We start from the raw sequence: 22491 nt of genomic DNA, 5'->3' as shown, positions 1-22491 counted from the left end.
TATTATACTTGAACCATGCTGCGATGGGGCACTCTTTCATTTCAATTTTCCGAACACCACTGCAGGCGAATTAACGCGATGTTCCTTTGTCAAACAAAATTCTACTTCCGTGCGCCGTCGACGCGCTTTCTCTCGTAGTCTAATTATGTAAAAATCTCTCTGTTCATATTAAATACATTCATTAATATAATACTTCAACAGCAGAAGAAATCAAACATGTATTCGAGCTTTCTCCTCCATTGTTCCCCGATATCCTCCGTCGGTTTTGTTAAGCGGCATCGTAGGAAGCCGAATTTTGATTACGCTATATCGATTTATTGAGAGAACAGTAGATTAATCGTGATCGAACAACGAAATATAAAACATTGCGGTGTACAGGGTACGTCGTACAGATTGCAAAATGTACGATTCGATAAAATTTCGTTTTACTTTGTATTTATTGGCGGTGCTGATAAAAGGGAGATAATTTGAAGAGTTTTTTGATGCAGCTAGAACTTCGCGTCGATTAATCATGCCTGCATGCATGTTACCGGGGGGAGGGGGGGGAGACGTCGGATAAAGAGGGAAAAAGACGAATTGCAAAAGGGTTTCGTTTAATTGATAACATTAGTAAATTTAGCGGTCAGATGTATGTACCGCGAGTCAGACGCGTTGCAAACTGTGACTTCTGAGTAATCATACTGCAATTAAAAGCCCACGTAACAAATATCCACTTTCTTCGGGCAGGTATATTAGCTGTCTATCGTCAATCACTGTGTTCTCAATTTCTATCTGAATAAATCAACAAGTGAATCGACCTGTCAACTTAAATTAGCTCGATTAAGTCGACAAATGTCGTGTCTGAAATCATTTAGCGATCAAAGAGGAAGAAGAGGTCGTAAATACAGTATGCGCTTCGATGTGAAGTTTATTAATCGCTAAGCAGACCGAAATATGGGATCTGTAAACTTCAAGTGTTTTGTTCTTAATCGAGTTTTTCTTTCACCGTCGCCGCCGTTCTAATTATTTTATGCAACGCGACGGATACGCTTGCGAAGCATTCGTGAAATTTGTCAAATTAATTTTTAAGGTATTATTTGTCGAATTGAATAATTCGATCCCTATAATTCTTCGATCTTAATAATTTCTCTAATAGATATTATATTATTATATATTATTTATCTATTATATATATACATATATATATATATATATATATATATATATATATATATATATAATATATATCTATATCTATCTATCTATTATATATTATATTATTATTATCGTATATACGTTTCTATTTATTTTCGTTTAATTCGATTTAACCAGACAGCTGTTATAACGTAGAATTCAGTTGCAATGCAATGTCTATTTCATTTTCGAATTTTATTACTAACATTTATTTATTTATTTGACTTGACCACTTAGCTGTTTTCGACGGGTATACTCGTCATGAAGAAATGGCAATATTTTGTGTTATGACGAGTGTGCACGTCAAAAATAACTAACTAGTTAAGTACTAGGAAAATAAATAAATGTTAGTAATAAAATAAAACAAAATAACTCAGTCGGCTATCACGTTAAAAGGGATGAATAACATTTATATTTAGTGGATTATGTATGAAAGTTTGACTGGCTCGTTGTTATAGCGCAAAGGGTTAAAAACAATCGGTATGCAGCGACGAAACCAGCGAAGAAACCAGCATGTTCCGCAACGTTGCAACCATGGACGCGCGAGCGTTCTCTCGAGTTTGTCGCAAGGAAGACGGTCAACCTGCGCATAAATAAAGCAGCACTCGCATAAAAATGTCCAAGGGATCGAAATGGATCCGGCGGATGCATATCGAACCGCCGATAACCAGCGCCGCCGTCAAACGGCTCTGTCACTAGCGCTACCAAAGGTTAATGCAAGCCGGCAATAAACTCTCGCGCCTGCACGCCGATGCGCCGCAAGAATATCAGATCTAGAAGCACTGGCGGGCTACCTCGGGGGGTCGAAAAATTTCCAGCCGGGCATCTTATCGTTAATTGCCGCTTAGAAAGTGTACCGTTGAACCCGGCGAGGTGATCGGGTTCTAAAAGTGCGAGGAGAAATCCGCCGACCGCGGTGGAAAAAAGCTCCGCCAGAAGCTGCGGTTCGCGGAAAAATTTCGAGGATCGGCGCCGATTTATGCTACCGTTCCGCCGCATCGTTGGAATTTATTTATGGCACGAGTTTCTCGGGATCGAAATTCCTGCGTCCTGTTGCGTGTAAAGCAGACTATCGGCAGCAGTGAAACTGTCTGCTTAGGTGGCTCGCGAGAGGACGTTGGCGGAAGTAGTCAATTTAAATGTCCTCGGATAGGGTTTTTTTTTGCATTAAGGCACAGTGGGATATTCTATAAAGAACGAATACTATGGCGGACAGTTTTTCTTATTGCATTAAAGCGCAACGAGAAACGAATATGCTACAACGAACGCGGGAAAGTATAATAAAAGTAGGATTGATGAGTCATCTCCTTCCACTTCTTTATAATTTTGTATAAATTTACACATATATATGTTCGATGCCTGAAATTTAAATATAACTTAAATTTATAGTACGTATACTTGTATGTATTGTATTTTTTTAATATTCAATTTATCCTGCGTGGAATTATTATACAGTAAATTCTTCCTAATTGATTCTCAGCTTGGAAATAAAAATGGACAATTTATCATTATAATAATATTTATTTATATATACATTTAATATTATAGAGGTTCTAGAACGAATATGTTCGATATCTATTCTATCTAAGATTTTTGAAGTATTATTGCAGAGGTTGAATAATTTTTGCACTCGTTAACTGTTGCAGACGAAATACAATTCAGCGATAAGTAACAATACGCATATTTCAGAAGTGCAGAAATATTTCTAATAAATAATTTTTGATATCGATCACGATTCTGGTGCTCGGATAAAAATACGAAGACGGATCTGCGAACAGAAGAAGGAAGAATCAGTATCGGAAACATTAAATCGTAAAGTGTCGTTCGTATCGTTGAACATTAATTACCAATTACAGCATAAGGCTCGTTCCGTGAAATCTAACGACAGATTCGTGAAGTAAGTTGTCAACGGGAGAAGCTGCTTACGTATAGACGAGTAGTCATTCTTTCGGGAACTCGGAAAAACTTTTGATTTATGTCAGTGCCTGGACAAAAACGATGGTTCGATGGTATACAAAGTTGATGTAGACATTAGGTACCGGAAAATCAAACAGAATTCCATAAATAGGTAAGCGTGGCCGATTCGTAATTAGACTTTAACGACATCGGTAGTTCGAAACGCCTGTAAGCCACGAAGGATTAAGGATTTCCACCGGCGCGCATGCTTTGTAACGTTCTTTTTTCATCGAAATGTTAACGCGCGAGGACACCGCGAGAAAAATCCACGGCTCTCTGAGATTCGCGAACGGTTTACGCTGGCCTGGGGAGCGTAGCTCGAAGCGAATCGTCGGTCTGAATTTCGCAAACGGGGGAAGCCAGTTCGTCACGTTTCTTTGATCGTTCACGGACGCCAATGGCGCACCTGTAATAAGTTTCCAACGCCTACTTTATATCGACACAGATACCGATACCGCAGGGCTGAGAATAGATAGGTTGCCTCCTGCGCCGAGCAACTTTGTAGACCGATCGAGACGGATGGACGCTGACGAAACCTGAATACCGAAGGATGAAGAGACACGAAAAAATGCTAATCAGAGAGAGAAAGAGAGAGAAAGGGAGAGCGAGAGAGACAGCGGGAGAGAGAGAGAGAGAGAGAGAGAGAGACGGAGCTGTGCTGCGGGTAACGAAGCACCGATGCAGGTAGCAATGAAGTTTCCTCGGTGGGATAGAGAAAGCGAGATCCGAGAGAACTGAAGGAAACTATACGAGAATGAAGCCACTCGCAAAAAGGGAAAGAGGATGGGACTAGCGATGGGACCAACCGCGTCTCGATCGCTATCGACAACCTCTTCTTGATCGCAGATGAAAAGAAAAACAATACCTCCGAGAAGAAAGTAGATTAGAAACCTTACCTTATGAGGATCGGAAGAAAGTAGCAAAACCGAGGAATTCTTGGTTGAGTCGCATTTTGAAACGTCAGCTTGCGAACAGGACTTTTTAATTGGAACCTCGAGCAATTAACAGTTTTATTTACTAATTGACAAGTGATACTACATTTTCTTCGGTACTTGAAAAGTTAGAAATCTTATTTACCAGCTAAAAAATTAGAAATTTTATTTATCAACTGAAAAATTAGAGATTTTATTTACCAGCTAAAAAGTTTGAAATTTTATTTACTAACTGAAAAATTAGAAATTTTATGTTTTCTTTTTCGCTAATTATATTTACTAATTATATTTTACTCACTGACTTTTGTCTCGACTAGATATATGGATGGTTCAGAAGCTAATTGGGATAAGTCTTATTTGTGTTTTTATTTATGTCATATTTTTCTGTTGTTTCTCTTCTGGTCATGTTCGTTTGTATAATTTATAATATAATAATATATTTGTAGATTAAATATAATATTATATATATATATATATATATATAATTTAATATAATTATTTATTATTTAATAATTTAATATATATATTTAATATTAAATATATATTGTAATATATATAATATAATATTATATATATATATATATATATATATATATATATATTTGTAATAAAACTTGTGTGCTTTACATTATTACCTTACTTATCATTATTTATTTACAGCAGGTTTTCGAAATCCTTATTTGTCTCAACTTTATGGTTGTTGGTCATGATCGTCTTGATCGGCTTCCGAGCCGTTCACGTCTAAATAGAATTTTGCACATAAATTTGCGAACTAAATCGATATTATTAAGCACCGTATTAATTGCCATTTACGGATTAGACTAACCATGTAGGACTTGATCCCCTCGTTATGGATACGTGTAAAGGAAAATAGGGGGCAACGATTAGAAAGAGAACCGCAAAGCAAATTTGTAGAGCGAACCGCTCGCGATCCCCTTTAGCGTTTGCATGATCACGCTAGTGAGATGTTAACCTCGAGCTCATGTATAGCAAATCGGTGCCTGGCTTTCAGTATTCCGCGCGTTTATCGAACCTGAGGCTATCGACGCCTTCCATCGCCCAACTTTCTGATCACCGACGCTCTTCCGTCATCCATCTTCCGTGACCCCGTCCGTCCGCTGTCGAGTTTTCCCTGAACACGTAATTAACCACCTGGAAAACTAATTTTCGAGATACCGAGGTAGCTAGAGTTAATTAACGGTGTCGCTGACGCTGCCGCGTTTATCGAATGCGATCTAAATCGATTTAGCTAACCCTCGCGCCTCCCTTGTGTCTATTTAAGGCGCGTTTATCTTGTCAACCGTTATGATTAAATTGCGGACTTTACTGCGTACACATTGCTTTTCACGAATCAATTCATTGGCATCGGTGTCAAGAAAAATAGTCGTCTCGGTTAACAGTGCAACTATAGGTCAGGAAAATTTATATATGGTTTTATTAGGTTTTTAATATCTTTTATCATTTCAAAGAGTCTCCGCTATTAAATGTGTCGTCGAACTTCTTCGAACCGTAGTCTGTATCAAGAATTTCAGTATCGAGTAAAGAAAGTAAATACTTCACTGAAATTTTTCAAATCGTTTGAGTTACAAATAAACCGCGGATATTTGAGAAAAATAAAAATTGTCCGCGTCAATCGTACGAAGCAGTAACCAATTAGAAGTTCCGTTCTCCCTTTAACTCGCCGACGATCGACCACTAAAAATTCCCACAGAGTCAAAGAAATATAATTAATTAAATCGAAACTAAAAAGTTAAAATTGATTATAGTGTATAACGTTAGAATTCAGTTCGTTCGAATATATGAGAGTGAAAACGAATGTTCAAAATTGGTCAAAAACTAGTGTCGCCCACACGTGACCGACATTTTCATAGACTATCCAAAAACTCGGTTATCGAAACAGGTTCGTCTCCCCGCGATTCGCCGGATAAATCGACGTTCTGCAACATGCATATGCAACGAAACAGCATAATGCCTTTAAGTATCTGGAGCCGAGCGATCAATCATGGTTCGCTGTTGCAAAAACCGGATCGCCGTTGCGTTTCCGAAGCGTTTCACGGCGAGTCTTCGATCAAACGAAATTGTACACATCATCGGCGAACTCCGGCACGAAGCGGCGTCCTCGGCTCGCCTAACAGATTTAAGTATCGCTTTTCGCGTCACGCGAAACTCAGATTATCCACGGCCGGTCGAATTAATCCGTGGTGCCGCCCTTGATACGCTACCATTCTCGAACCCGCGATTAACAACACATAGACAAACACACGTTCCGCGTTTCGAGAGCGACAGCATCGCGGACGCACATCGGCATGAAATATAGTTGCACAAGGTTACTATTAACCACCGGGGGGAAAAAGTTGCAGGGCTGGTTGCGAGTTCCGCTCGGAAACGAGGTCGAATCGGACGACATTTGCGGCTTTTGCGAGCTAGATCGGCGCACGGTAGCTGTTCCCTTCGGAAAATTACGTGTCTAGGATTTTCCACCGAAAATTCGAACCTGCAGCGATTAATGGGATTACAGTGGAACCTCGATTATGCGATCAGAAGAACGTATGTTCGCAGAATAGAACAATTACTTAGATAATGCTGAATTAAATCCAAGTGCTAAATTGGAAAGCTTTTTTTGTCTACATATAAAATGTATATTATATTATAAAATTATTATACATATATATAGTATATTATATATACATTATATATTATGTAATGCGTTATTATATACGTATAAAAAGTATACTGTACTATCTTGAAAGATTAGTTAAATATATGAAATTTTTCGCTCTTAATAATCTAACAATTAGTCATCCTATAAATAGTATAAATCCTTGTATTAATAACAAGATACCTACATAACTACTATAATGTTAGTTTTAATACTACTTTTATCGTTATTTTGTCTGTGCACAATATTTACCAAATTAATTTTGTAATAGGAAGAGTTGAAAAATCAATTCAGAAAACATGACTAAACTTGGAAAATAATTTCAATTATAATTATAATTATAATTTGTTTCAATTACAGCTTTATAATTTTTAATTATAATTTTAAGGGGTGTCTTCTCTGACCCATTTGGTAAAAATAGTATTCATTTGAAATTTTGAAAGCCTTTGACCCCTTCGGTAGAAATAGTGTTCAATTAACATTTTAAACGGCGTCTTTTGACCGCGTCGCTGGAAATATTTGATTCGATTAAAAATCAAATTTTCGCAATGAACGTACATACATATGGATCGACTTGTTATATTGTGTTATTTTCATAAGAAACGCGCTTGTTTGGGTAATAAAAGCGAATTCCGTTAGCAGAGGCTCGGATAATCGAGGTTCCGCTGTACTTCATATATTTTTATGATGCGAGGAAACGGCTTGCATTAGTCGCGAGATAATTCCGGTAATTTAATTGATTTAGGCGCCCAGATGAATGCGCAACTGTCACAGCTAGAAAGTTATATATTATCCGCTGCGCTCTGCCGCACTGAATGAAATCTGCATTAATTAAAACACAGGATTCTATAGATCTTTCTTGAACATTCCGTTAGAAAATGTTGAATTGAATATGGAATAACTTGTTTACTATTTCAAACTCAACGAGCGCTGTCAACAGGCAATAATAAAATTTGTCGTTTATCTCATCGTATAAGAATCTTTTGTTCTAAATGGGCTGTTAAAATGATAACACGTTATTGTTTATTGCCAGTTGAATTTCGGGTTTTGTCCAGTTGACTAGCAATGTTCGAAGCGTTGTGCGACGGTCCTGCACACTTTGCTCGATCGGTTACGTAACCGCAGGATTTTTAAATATGGCGCTCGGAACACGAGCTACTTTCTAGACGGAAACCTTATTTCCGAGACACTTCGGACCGATTAATTCTTGCACGGCTATTAACGACGTTATCGCGTCCGGTATTTTTAAATCTACCGGTAGAATTTTAACGGCGACAACCGCAGGTATTTTTAACCGTGGAAATAAATTATGTTTGCACAGAATGTTATTTCAAACGAATCGATTTCGCAGCTTTATTTTACATTATTCGGCTAAGGATGCGAATGGTACTCGTAAAGATTAGGCATTTTTCTTCTTTCTTTATATTCTATTCGCATGAGCAGCTTATATTCAAAAAAAATCTAATTCCATCAAAATGGCGTAAGTCACGTTTTTCACACTGTGAGAAACATAGAGCAATATTGTTCACTAATATATGTGTCGTTTATCGACCAAATTTATTGTCAATGACTTTATAATTTGTGTCACTTGTCTTTTAACATCTTAGCATGTATAAATCATATCTTAAGAAATGAGTGAAAATTTTCGAAAATTTCACTTGCAGCTAAATAAACATTTTTTTTGTAGGTCGTAGACATTCAAATACGCGTACATGATGAAAGATAAATCGTCCATTAAATGCACACGATTGTAGAAATGCGACAGAGTGGTTTTCCCTCTTCGAGTATAAGTCAAAACAAGTTTTAGACGCGATGTTGCAGTAATGCAACACTGTGCAAGTATGAAATTAACGGATGTGCGGTTAACATATGAAAATACATAAGTACACGTAATTTTGTGCCGTTATTGTAATGTTCTAATTAATTTGTTATAGAACGATATCATGCATTTTTGTTGTGAAAAGTGTTTCGATTGTTTCGTTACTGAACAAAGCGGCGCATTTAACGGTTAACGACTAGAAATTAAATTTCATAGATTCGCATGTTCTTGTTGTGAAAATGATATGTACTTATAATTTTCTAGGAGACGCTTGGAATTTGTTGGTTAAATAGCGATTTGTTCGTTCTAGAAATTTCCGTTTCTGTTTGATTTCTACCTTCAATACTTCATACGTAAGTTCACGGAAAACAGTAAAACAAGAGATCAGAGTTCTAACCACTAACCCGGACGTAGTGTCAGTCACTGTCAAGGTGATCGTGTGAATCTTCGCACTGAAAGCCTCAAAGTTGTAATCGGAGTGAACGGGGAGCATGTAAGTTAATAAAGCTGTCTAATCTGAAAAGTTCATTTATTCTTTACGTGGATTTTAATAAGACCGCGAAAAGTGTCTCGATACATTGCGAATGATTTATAAGGATAAGTATCGGAGCGTTAATCATCGGTTATAATGCAATGTTGGGAGAAGCAATTATCGCAAAAGTATTTGATGTGCATGATGTAATAATAAAAGCAATCTTGCAATTGAGGTTTATTTAACCGTTTATGAAATCGTTTATCTTCATCCTAGTTCACGAAATAATTATTTTTATATGTATAAATTTAGTCTTCGATTTTTTGTGAACGAATACGATTTAACCCGAGAAAGATAACCTACGTTGCAGAGGCGCCTGCGAAAGACTGTTGATTTTTGTTAATTTTTCATAGAGGTCTAGTGATTTAAGTTTAAAATTACTTAAAATATAAAAAAATATAATATAAATGCATTTTATTTTTACAATAATGCCGAACCTTTAAAATGACTAGATTAACTTAAATAAATATCCATTGTTAGTATAAAATTGACGCCTTAGAAAAGCATGCGCCTCTGAAGCGTATGGTTATCTTTTACGTACGTTGTCATATGGTTATCTTTCTAGGGTTAAATAGAGGCAGCCATTAAAAGTAACAGAGCATGGAGAACGTGCAATAATTTAAATAACAATCGAGGTAATTGTATAAAAATTACACTATATTATTATAAAACACGACCAACCACACAAGATATTAATTTTGTATCGCATATTCAAATTGTCGCATATTCCCAACTTTAAGGGAATGCTATATAGGTCATTGACCTTGATTTGACACCGGTTTCGAAGTTATCTTATATAATATGCATTTGGATACGAGAAATAAATATTCTATAAATTATATCTAGAACATTTTCATTTGCATAAAGATTCGCAATGTAATGACAAGCTAATTTCGAATGTGTATAATATCACAATCCGATTTGCAATCTAATAATAAGCTAATTTCAAATGTGTATATTATCACAACCTGCACTAAACTGCATCAAACAATTTGCTTGCACAACGTCTCCATCTAATTATGTAAAATTCTGCAGTGATTACGTGAGGACCGTGACTATGATCATTGAGATCAAGATCTAGGCTTTAGGTCCTAAATTAGCACAGAATCGGACGAGAAATTGAGATAGGTGAAAGTAATATAATACATATAATACGACTCACAGATCGGACCTAATACATATACAATTTGTAGTTACTTCATACAGCGCGGATAACATAAATATTTATCTTATTCGTGACATATAGTTATAGATCACATCTAATTTATAATCTAATTTACAATTCATAGTTAATTTACATTACCGATAACGGAGTAAATATTTCTTTTACCAATATAAAAACACGTTGGAATTAAGAGCCATTTTACATTCGACTATTCCCCACTAATTATCACGTACAAGCAAAAAGTATACTGTATTGTTTAAAAAAAAATAATAAATAATAAATAACTAATCTAACAATCATCCTACAAATAGTATAAAACGTTTAAAATATAAATCTATAAGTCTAGTATTTTTATCGATATTTTTATTTGTAAAGTTTAAAGGTATAATTTTAAATTAAACTTTTAAAACGCGTCTGTTGATCCTTTGATTAAAAAATAGCGTTCAATTAGAACTTTCAAAGGTGTTTCTTAACCTCTTTGGTGTAAACACAGTGTTGAATTAAAGTTTTAAAACGTATCTCTGAACCCTTTTGGTACAAATAGTGTTCAGTCGATATTTAAAAAAAAACGTCTGTAGACGCCTTCAGTAAAAATAATGTTCAATTCTAATCTTGAAGCGTGTCTTTTAACCTGTTTGGTAACAATGTTGTACAATCAAACTTTTAAAAAGCGTCTTCGGACCTCTCTCGGTGTCCAATAGGTGTCTTTCGGCCACTTCGCTAAAAAAACAGTATCATAAAACCACGTCGTTCGCGACAATTACAAAAATTCCTATAGTTTCCAGCACCCTTCGATAAGTACAAAATTCATTCGCCTACATTTCAGGCATCTCTCAGGCCCGATCGCGAAGTGGAACCACAAAGTCCATTAACAACAGTGCCATAGCGTCGTTGCAGATGGAATAACCCTCGTCCGACAATCTCCATGCTTTCTCGGCTAATGTATCCCGTTGACGATGAAACGATCGCGGGACTATGATCGTCAGAGATCGACTCCGGGGTCCTCAGCGGGCGCAGGATCTAGGGGATCGAGCGAGGAGCCTTATGCAGGAAGGTTGCCTTTCATCGCGTCACGTCGCCCGTTCCGCGCCTCTAATTCAGTCCGTTCCCGGGGACGGGATCGCGGATTCTCCTATCAATTACGCAGTAGGTCGACGCGCAGCGAGCATTCATTATGCCGGCGGAAGGTTTCGCAACGCGCGTGTCGCTCGATTTATGGACCGGAGGCTCCGTTGGCCGGAGTTTGCTCGCTGCGGGACGGAGTTATCGCGACGGTCCATCTCGCTTGTCCGCGGACATGAACGGGACCGAGATTGTCTGTGCTTCCACCACGATCATACACGGCCGCCGCGACGCGCCGCGACGCTTACTGGCACGAGCTTTACGCCCGCGTCCCGCGCCGTGGCCACGGATTTAGACGCTACTCGTGATCGATGGATCGACTCGCGTTTTCGATGCAATCGTCCGTCACGGAACGCGATGTCTCGGGGCACGTTTGCGTTCGATTTGCTACAAAAGCATCGAGAGACCGTATGTGCGGGCAGAGATCGAAAAGGTTCCGAAGATAATCGTTTCAGACTGAAACCGGTTATGCAGAACCGAAAGAATCCCGCAACTAGACTGCCGATCTTTCTGCAATTTTAAACGAAAATTGACGAAACAAATGTACAGCGGTCGAAACGTTAGATGAACCTCAAGATGCTGTCATAGTCGTTGCAACTTGTTAAAGTTCAGAGAAATCAATTTATTTCCAATATTCGTTTCTTGTAATCGATGCGGACAATTTTTATTTCATTTTTTTCCAAATGTCTCGTGAACTGATAATTTTTTTGCCACGATATCTTAATGATTGTTTTACGTAGATTGAACAGAGAAATCGATCTGTGCAATAAAAAGTATGCGTTTCCGTTTAAAGAAATGATGCAAGGACCGACGAGTGTAGCGTTCTTCGAGCCATTTATCTTTCTACCTTGGCATCTTCTCGTAAACGTATTAATAACGGAGTTATGGCTTGAAACAGTCGCGCAAACCACCCTGTAAAATTACGTTCGTTAAGAACATTTTCGTGTCCGTAAAAAAGTCAAATTTTTGGCGTTCCGCTGTACGTAGACGTTCGTTTGCGATGCTCGCTTACCGTAAAATTTAACGAAGAAGAATCTTTAAAAACCGTTAAGTGTCGATAAATCAGTGAAATGCGAATAAAAAATGTCACTAAACAAGTTCCGTACAATGATGTTAATTGCGCGAAATGTGCCCACCATATCGCATAAATCTTCTCGAGTTGCTCAATGGAAAATGCTATAAATCATTACGCGTTCAATTGTGCGCGCATACGCAGTTCTAAAAAAATCACCGCCGAGTCCATAAAATGCAGAAGAAATGGTTTTTCGCTCCCGACGAAACGGAAAGAGATAAACCATTGATTTATCGCGTATTAAATGCGTTCTAAGCATCGATTAATCTCGGGAATAAATTTGTCACTCGATAGGTGAACGTTTAATCGTGATTATCTTGCGAGTAATTACTCCGGCATTTGCGTAATGCACCTAATCGAACCAGTGCTCGACCACCAGTAACCACCAGTTTGTAAGTAAGCCACGCGATTTTTCACCAACTGGACACATGGAAAAACAGAGGTGCAAATAATTAACTTCTCGGCCGCGTTCAATGACATGTCGCTGGAAAGACAGGCCCCGTTGCGTGATTTGTAACATTTTCTTTCAGTGCCCGGCTTCGATAATTGCATACAACGAAGTCACTTTCAGAAAACGAATTGACACGTACACCGTTCACGATGCCCTAAGTACATTATTTATTACTTTCCTTTCAATAATTATAGGAACATTTCTACAGAGCACACCTTTTGTCGCATCGAATAGAGAAATAAATGGTTAGATAAATCTCAAGTTGCAGCTTTGACGAGTATCGTCGAAGCGTCGAAACGTAAACAAATTAGCAAGGTTGTTGGTTTTTAGTGTAAATAATATTCTTAAATTTTGCTTTAATATATCGATATATTTGTAATAATATTTGCTTCAATATTTTCATACTTTTCTATCGCTCAGAAATATATATTGTGAATTACTTTGAACTGCTTAAATGATTTATTCGCCAACAAAATGATTCAAAGATGATCATTGGACCGCGGATTTTGTATATTTATGGCAAAAGTGAGTAAATGAAATACAGAGCGGTCAAGATAGAATATAAGGAAATCGATACCACTATAATAAAAAAATACATTCCTAATTGACCTCTGTCTTTTGCAATTAATGCAGTCTCGCAATCATACAGCATTATCGTTTAGTCATCTCTTTCCAAAGTTCCCAAGGTCGGCGTCAACTCTTCGCGAGAAATACATTCGCTTCATAAATTAACGCGCGATTTAATTACATTTATGTATCTCCTAATCAATATTTAACACCTCGACCGCCAATCGAGCAATCCCGAAAGTTTCATAACTTATTCAACGAGATAAATATCGAATAAATATCCACCAACCTTCCTGCATTTTTCAGATTCCGATCGAATCCACGGCGCCGAACGTGTTCGCGCAAAAATACATTTTTCAATTCCACGGTCCATCTCCCGTATACGGTTGACGCGACGATAACCGGGTTAAACGAGTTTCCCAAGCATTGTGAAATATTTGACTTACTTAACCGAACGAACGAACCGCAGGAAAAAGCCAATGATCTGCGAAGTTCCGAGTTCACGCGAACGTGTACAATTCGAGTGGTACACCGGTGAACCCTGACAGTTTCCCACTGAACGGCGATCCGTGATCCTCCTACAACATTACACCTTTCGTTTCCGCGCGTAAAAAGCAATTACGCTCGCGAATTCTCCAGTTTCACTCTCAGGAATCCATAGCTGTCAGAAGGTGGAAGATAAAACAGCCCCGGTTGCGGTAACACGATTCCGCGGACACGAGCCGTAAAGCCGTATCGCTCGGTCTCGAACGAGACGCACGAGATAAACGCGGCTGCTCTTCTAATTAGCTGCAATCCGTCTCCGTGGAGCAGAACGGAAAAAAAGTCGCGGTACAAGTACCTGCGTTAACGCCGGCCCGATCTGTTTTCACGGCTTCTACGACCCATATTCCGAGAGCTACGTAGACCAAACGAACATGGCCGCGGCTCGCTGCTAGCCGATCGATCGTTAGAGATCGTGCACCCGATCGTGTATGCACCGTTCCAACAAAAACATTGAACTTTGCTTTTGAATTTCCATCTGGTTAGTCGCCGATTTTTCAGTTTACTGCCGACAACACCGTAGAACCTGCGAAACGTGCCGTACCAACGCAGCCATACGAGATTTCGACTAAATATTGGAATATTGTACGTAATTATGTTAATTATTGTACATATAAAAATGAAACGAATTTATTAGGATTCATATTTTTCCTGGAAATTAACTCTTCGAATGCCGGTAGAAAATTTGATAATTCCTTCGATTTTTCTGTCTAATTTTTATTAAGAACGTATCAAATTTGCAGTCTACAATAAGTTTACAATTAGAAGGCTTATTCGAATTTTGCTAATTTTCAAAGCGCGTCGGCTTCACTCGGAGTTGGGCAAAAAGTAAGCTAATTAACGATTAACGATTAGCGATTATAACTCGTTGGTTCTTATAAATTAATTGTTAAAAATTAGTATAAATTAGTTGTAATAACTGACGAGTTATAATTTGAATGTGAATAATAGCGACGAGAGTTATAATCTGTGAATGTGAATAATAAAAATTCTTATTCAATAATCCGATCACTTTTTGCGCAACTCTGGTTGAGCCTTCCTAAAAAATTTCATAAAATAGACAATGTAATTGTATATTCGTTTGCTGCTACGTAATTGAATTCGTTCGAAATTAAATATATTTTGCATCGTATGCCACTGTTGCGATAACAATAATTGCTTCCACCGCTCGATTTGTATGCGGGGATTTTTGCAAGCATCATATCTTCCATTGGTCCGTGTATCCCGGTTCATCCTGATCGTTCGTGCGATCATATTCTCGCGTGCTGCCCACGCAATCACGCTGGAACTGCGCCAACCTAAAGAGTAATAGAGATTGTTGCGCAACCCTCAAGCAGACAGTACTAAAATTATTTACGACTCTCTTGCCTCTTTAGCCACCGTAATTATTTTTGCCGCGGCTGATGAAACTTCTGAATCGGAAATTGCAATTGAATCTATCCTCTTGTTCTACAATTTTAACACTCGCGGACGATCTTTATAGAAATTAAGCCTTCGGTGTGTGAAGATGTGTGCTAAAATTAAGGTGCGTGCGATTTTATTGGAATGGGAAAGTTCAATGTTCGATATTCCTTCGATACGTCAGAGAAAAAGCTATGAAACATTCTTCCTGACAGTTTATTTGCCATTGTTTTCTACGTCGAATACAAATCAGAAAATTGATTCGAACAGCTGTTTAACTTTGACGTAATCTCAGCACGCCTGGAATTTTCAATTCTTTGCGAAATAAATTTCTTGCATACTATTTGAACGTCGCAGTACGGTAAATTCTCCCTAATTGACGCTCGGATTCTAAAAATGGGCAAAAATGGACGATCCGAGCGTCAATTAGGGAGAATTTACCGTATTTTTAATTACACCGTGGTCCTGATCCGCCACGAATGTTCAGTCTTTTTTTTTCGCAGAACAACCGCAACGGTGGTCGTTCGAAGCGTGAACCAGTTCGCTGGCAAATGCCAGTGGAACGATGCGAATGACACCGGGCCGTCGCGTCGTGACTGCCACTTTGTGCCTTTAACCTCAACAGGTATTGACTTGGCTCGTGACTGCGAACGCGACTTCCGTAACTAGTGCAACTCTTCGGAGCACGACGTTTCGTTCGCTTACCCGCAAACAGTACTAATTACCGTGAGCAGCGCATACGACATGGTAACTTCACCCAACCGCCTCGACTGTCAATCGCGCTAATTTTAATTGCTACCAACGTTTCCACGAATGGTTGTCTCGGCGGAGGACACAGAAAATCATTCGCTAATTACGGGCCGAGCTCGCTTTAATCGGGCCGCTGAACGAACCCAAGGCGTTGCTAAATCATCGATCGGCCGTTGATCGACACCGCAACGACGCCTGGCTCTGTCAAACCACTCTTCGACTCTTAACATTTTTATTATCGATCATTCTTGTTCGCGGAAATATTTGTTGCTGCAGAAAACGGTGGAAAGGTTCAAAGCAACGGAGACTGTTGGTGTACTAATTTCAGCCTATTAACCCTTTGCACTCGAGGCTATTTCAAAATGATGATATTTGTTTCAATCTATAGTATTTCCATATCGTACGATTGTCATTATTGGATGCATAGAAAATTGAATCTGTTGGCTTACAGAAGGCTTCCATTTTATTTTAAGTTTACCGAATACGAATTTGAACAATGTGCAAATTCTTTTAACATATAGTATAACAATTTTTACTGCGAATGAAGTTATACTCTGCTCGTTTGCATTGCAATTGATGAGGAAAATTTGTATTTCGCATAAAATCCGAAATTTATTATAGTTATTTGTCGCAGTTCACTTTAAGTTTCCCAATGATTCGAAAATTTCTAATAACAAATGAATATATTCGCGTGATTAACTTCTTTTTCTCTGCTGTTTTATGAAATTATTGCGCTCTGTTTACAAAAATTTGATTCGTTTCTCGCCCTACAGAAAAAAAATGCAACGTCGCGAACAAAAGAAGCAACTGTTCGTACGCGGCGCACGCATCTGAAAGTAAACCATCCCCCAAAATACCTCGTCCGATGCGGTGAAACGTTTAATTAAATGCGATAATATGGCTCTACCATTTTGCCAGGTTGTTCGCCGGCTGACCTGGGAGGTTAATCCCATGACAGAAAATATTTTGACAGACTGTGGCACCGGTGCCACGTGACAGGCAGCGCTGTCGCTACCATCGGCGATGCGCGCAGCATCTCTTACAACTAACACGATCCATCATCGCGAGGCTGCACAAAGGAGACTTTCCTAACGATCACCAGGAACTGGCTCCGATATGATGAGCGGTTCTATGCGAAGGTCTCTTCAAGGTGCGCGCGTGTATCTACAAGATACACCGGGCAGAAAGAGGAAAATGCATGTTGCAGTCCGCGGGAACAGCGAACCTGTCTAGCGGAGCATGGAGAAACAGTATCAGGCTGCACAATGAGGGGAACGGAAAAATCTGCCGGGATACGGGGATGTTGAGGAGAGGCCGGACAACGGAAGGTGGAAAGTCAAGCCTTGGACCGTGACCACTTCGCAGTTCGATTAACATTTCACCCGTAAATAGGTGACATGTTCTTCGATGCCAACGGTTTAGTATTCGTCGATTTTGATCATTGGAACTGCCGACCTCTGTTTGTTCGAACATAGAAGTTTTTTTCCTCCAGAGAATGGAAGGAGCAATCGATATTGTGAACTTTAATTTTTGCGATCATTTATATGTTATTATCATATATTATATATTATTATTATTATTTATATATATTATATATAATATAATATATAATAATATGATAATATTAATATATATTATATATATAATATAATATAATAATATATATAATATAATATATAATAATATGATAATATTAATATATATAATATATATATTAATATTATCATATATATATATTATAATTTTTCGTTTCGTTAACACTGGAACTTCTGAACTTCCTAAACTAATGCATACAGGGTGTTGCATTTTAATCGATAAATGGGGTTATTTCCAGAGCTATTCGTTGTTCGAAAAAAACAAACATCAATTAGCAAACATTAATGACACGATTTAATCGTGATAATAACCATGATCTACCTTTTTAGGTATTGCAATGATTTACGTGCAGATTCAAAATTGTGCACGCAATTAACGATGCAATGTTAAATTTCAGAAAAGAGGGACGCCTGCTCGATTGAACTTGGACCTCCTTATTACTGATAAGCAAAATAAGAAAAATTGATTTTCCAGTCAACACTTTTATATCAATAATAACGCAATAAATATTACCGATCTGTGAAACCGCTAATAGTGATTACGTAAGTTTTAATAGGTGTAAACTAGTTAAGGGTTGAAGTTCTAAAAAAAAAGTGTCTTCCGAAGCTCTTCTTAATACAGTAATGTCTCCCTAACTGACGCTCCGATTGCGCAGAAAAATGGACGATTTGGGAAGTGGAGATACGATTATTCGAGCCTCGCAGCTCGTTTTTAAATAATTGTCGACAATTCGTAACTATAAGAATGAACCGCGAGGATCGAATAATCGTATCTTCTCTTCCGAAATTGCCCATCTTTCTGGACAATCCGAGCGTCAATTAGAGAGACATTACTGTACCCGATAATAAAAACTGTATTTCAATGTCCGCTTGTTTCGAAGACACTGGAAAAAAGACGTCACAAAGGAATAGCTCCTCCGAACGAGGAGCCTGCGCTCTCGAGAACGTTGTAGCAATGATTGCCGTGCTTCGATTCTAGACAAAGGAATGTAAACAGCGCTCGGTATCGGCAATAATTTCATATGCGCGAGCCCAATATGTACGTAGATGAAGGAGGAAGTAGCAATTACTAGGAAAGACAAGGCTCGCGTAAGAAGGATGGGGAGCCTGGACTCTCTGCGGTAGAAGGCGTACAGCTGATGATAGTGGTAGAGGAAGAGGGAGAGGCCGACGATAGGAGGAAGAGGGAGGGAATGATCTTCGGGATACAGCGAGGCGACCAGATACGAAACGTGAACTGTAACCGTCTGCTCGGAATGAGTTCCCAACCAGCTGGAGACCGCGTCGTTTGTTAACGGTATTGGGAGTTACGGCGAATAGGATGTAACCTCGGATGTTCTCCGCGGGTACCTTGGAGGTGGGAAGCGCATATGTAGGTCTCGCGCGGTGATTGGCCGAGCCGCGCTGGCGGGTAGGACACACCGAGCCGTGTCTGCTAGGGCTCGGACTCACCTGTTGCACCTGGCTCGGCGTGATCACACACCGGAACCCCCCTATGATTTTGGAAACTGGTCTTGACTATATACTCCGTGACCCATATTTCGTGGAGCACTGCGAGATGTTTAGATTTTAACGGGGGATCGCATCGGCGAGCCGCGCTCGTGAACACGGTGAATCGAAATTCTCTGCAGCCTCTACATCTTGCCGAGATGTATGGTACGCCGGTGAAGTATAGCCGTTGTAAATTCATACTGCTATCTAGATCGCCGGATTTCTGACTTTCTAGGCGAACCTTGCCGTGTTTAACACTTCGACTGCCGCGCGAAACAACCCCAAAAAGTTTCATGAAACTCCGGTGTTTTATTGGATCGACAAGTTACCTTGTACGACATCAATGATCTTTTTCCTATCTATTTCTGATCACTTCTATTACTACTCGTTAGGTATTGAATCATTTTTCAATTATTTCATATAATAATAATTAAATTATTTAATAATAATAATAATTTATCAATTATTTATATATAATTTCAATCGCATACATAATTCTGTATCTTTTGATCTGTTTTTATCTAAAAGTTTCTCTCGTAAATATTTTTATAATATTTGGAACAGTAAACGAAAAAATGAGGAACTGATCGTTTTGTCCAGTTTCGTAATCTTGTCTTCTATTTTTTTACAGTACTTAAAAAAATAAGCTTGAATAGCTTGATAAACATTTCCTTGTATTATAAGTCTGAATCTTTCTGTCAATGTTTTTTGTCAAGACGTAAAACATTTGTAAAGAACAATTTGAATAATTCTGTGTATTCCTCGTGTATCGTAATATCGCTTTTTCGCGTGCAAATAAATTCCATATCGTCGAAGAAGATCTATTGTGCTTCCATACGAAAGGAAAGTGGTGTAAGAGTGTATTGCATCGATCGCGAATGTAGTTTTTTTCTGTCACTTTCATGTATTTTCGGAGTCTAGGCTTCCTGGTGAATCTGTGCTTTACTTTCGTTTGATGCGCATTCATCCGGTTTGCTACATATATCGAACTGGTACCGTTCGGGGAACGATACTTATCGAGTATGTGTATATAGTTTCCGTGACACATTAATTCTCATTACAGTCCGCCGTCACGGATACGTGACTGCAATCAGTTGCCCTATTATGACTGTACAAATAAGTGAAACGTATTTTAGACGGTTCGAGACTATGGGAGAAAGTATTAGAACATTGTCTTATTTCTGTAATTATGAATTACAAGCGCAGGCAGAACAGAGAATGTAAATTAACGAAGAATTCGTGCTAATTCGAGATCAGATTTTCATGCATTCACACAATTGTATGCGTGCTTATATCAACTGCGATATTAATTGTATGTGTTTTATGAGAGCACGCTATGAGATTATTATTCGTAAATTGGTATTAATTACGAGGACAATGCGTTTTATCTTGATACGTGTTTCTCAGATCTTTTAACCCTTCGAAGCTACTTTGACTCTAAAACCAAGACGTTTTCTTTCAATCTATAATATTTCCAGTTTGTACGATATATTGCGTTTTATTTATTTTATGCGACTTATTGCATTTTATTACATTGCATTTATTACATTTCATTCGCTTTATGCATTTATTACATTTTAACGATTTTTTAACTACAACAAAAATTAGTAACGTAAAAATTATTTTAATAAATGATACAGCAAATTTCACTAGCACCATATATCATTTCAATGCAAAGATTATTATTAATTAAAAAGGAAATTCGTCTATTCTGACACAGATATTCAATTGAAATAATAATTCCTTCTGCAATAATTCTAATTTCCCTCGTTAGATACTAAAAAATAGAATAATTAAGAAAGAATAGAATAAATAAGAAAAAGATATGATTAAATAAATAAATAATTTTTCTGTCACCCACAATTTATTTAGCGATACAAAAGTAAAACAACACCTCGCAGATGATCGTTCAGAAGAAGAAGAATCAAGATACCCAAACAATCGTTGCAGTGTCAAATATTTTAATGAAATAGCGTGAGACCTGGTACCGAACATAACAGAATCGGGCATGTTAATGAGAAGGCAATTTGCAGGAGTGCTCGAAGCGCGAAAAGATTAAACGGAACGGTAATATTGTAGGCGTATCTGTTCTCTTCTCTTGATCGTTCAATCGGATCATTTGAATGCGCAGTAAACAGAAGAAATAGAAATAAAACTGGACTCCGTCGTCTCGTGACCTATATCGGGACTGAATCTCCGCGAGCCGACTGCCCACACGTTATTAGAAGTTAATGGAAGAAGAAACTTGAGATTCGAATGGAATGCAACGGCGAGCAGAGAGAGAGAGAGAGAGAGAGAGAGAGAGAGCACAGGTAGCAGCGCTGCACCGAGGCTACGTACAATTTTGAAAACTGGTTCCGACTAGACGCTTCGTAGGCCTCTATCGCTCCAAACTTTACGAGCCACGTCGACATCCATTGAATTTAATAGCTGAAAACACTCGAGGTCCCCGCTGGAATTCAAGTGATAAAGTAATAGGCGAATTCGAGCTGTTTATGATTTAGAGAACTGGTACCGACTTTAACGTTGTCCGGGTCTTGCAGTTTCCTGCAGAAAATCCTGTCCAAATACAATTGCACGGACACATTTTCGAACGATCGCTTGCAAACGGGATAGAGCAGGTGATAGAACACTTTATTTAAACTGTCTTGCCTATGAACGTTTATGCGAACTTCGATTTCTACGTGTTACTTTTTTTTAATTGATACGGTGCATCGATTAAACGGTTTCGTCGATTATTACTGGACTGCGGATTCTTATGCAAAATCAAGACTGTAAAAAATTATGTACATATTATATAATATGTATATTATATAATATAATTATATATATTATATAATATAATTATATATATTATATAATATAATTATATATATTATATATAAGTATTATCTTTCATCGATGACACTTGAACAGAATAAAAATAATACATTGACATTATTCAATTCTTTTTATCTTTCTGATAGCTCGAGTTGCAACTTGTAACAGTGTAATTGTTACAGGTTATTTTTACAGTTCAATCGCAGAAAAATGAAGCGTAACGTTTATTGTTGATACAATAGACCGACGTTCATTTCTAAAGTAACCGCGGCGATCTTTTGAGATGTAAGATTACATATGTGGGTCGTTTCATCCACCGATTGGAAGAGCAGCAGCTTTCGAAGGAATGCAATAAAGGCTGAAGCAGATTAAAACTTAATCAAATACATCGACGAGTACATAAACACAATCGAATGTACGAATGTATTTATAATGTTTATTTA

The sequence above is a fragment of the Megalopta genalis genome, chromosome 12 (assembly GCF_051020955.1).
Source record: "Megalopta genalis isolate 19385.01 chromosome 12, iyMegGena1_principal, whole genome shotgun sequence".
Taxonomy (NCBI): domain Eukaryota; kingdom Metazoa; phylum Arthropoda; class Insecta; order Hymenoptera; family Halictidae; genus Megalopta; species Megalopta genalis.
Note: the sequence above shows the minus strand (reverse complement) of the source record.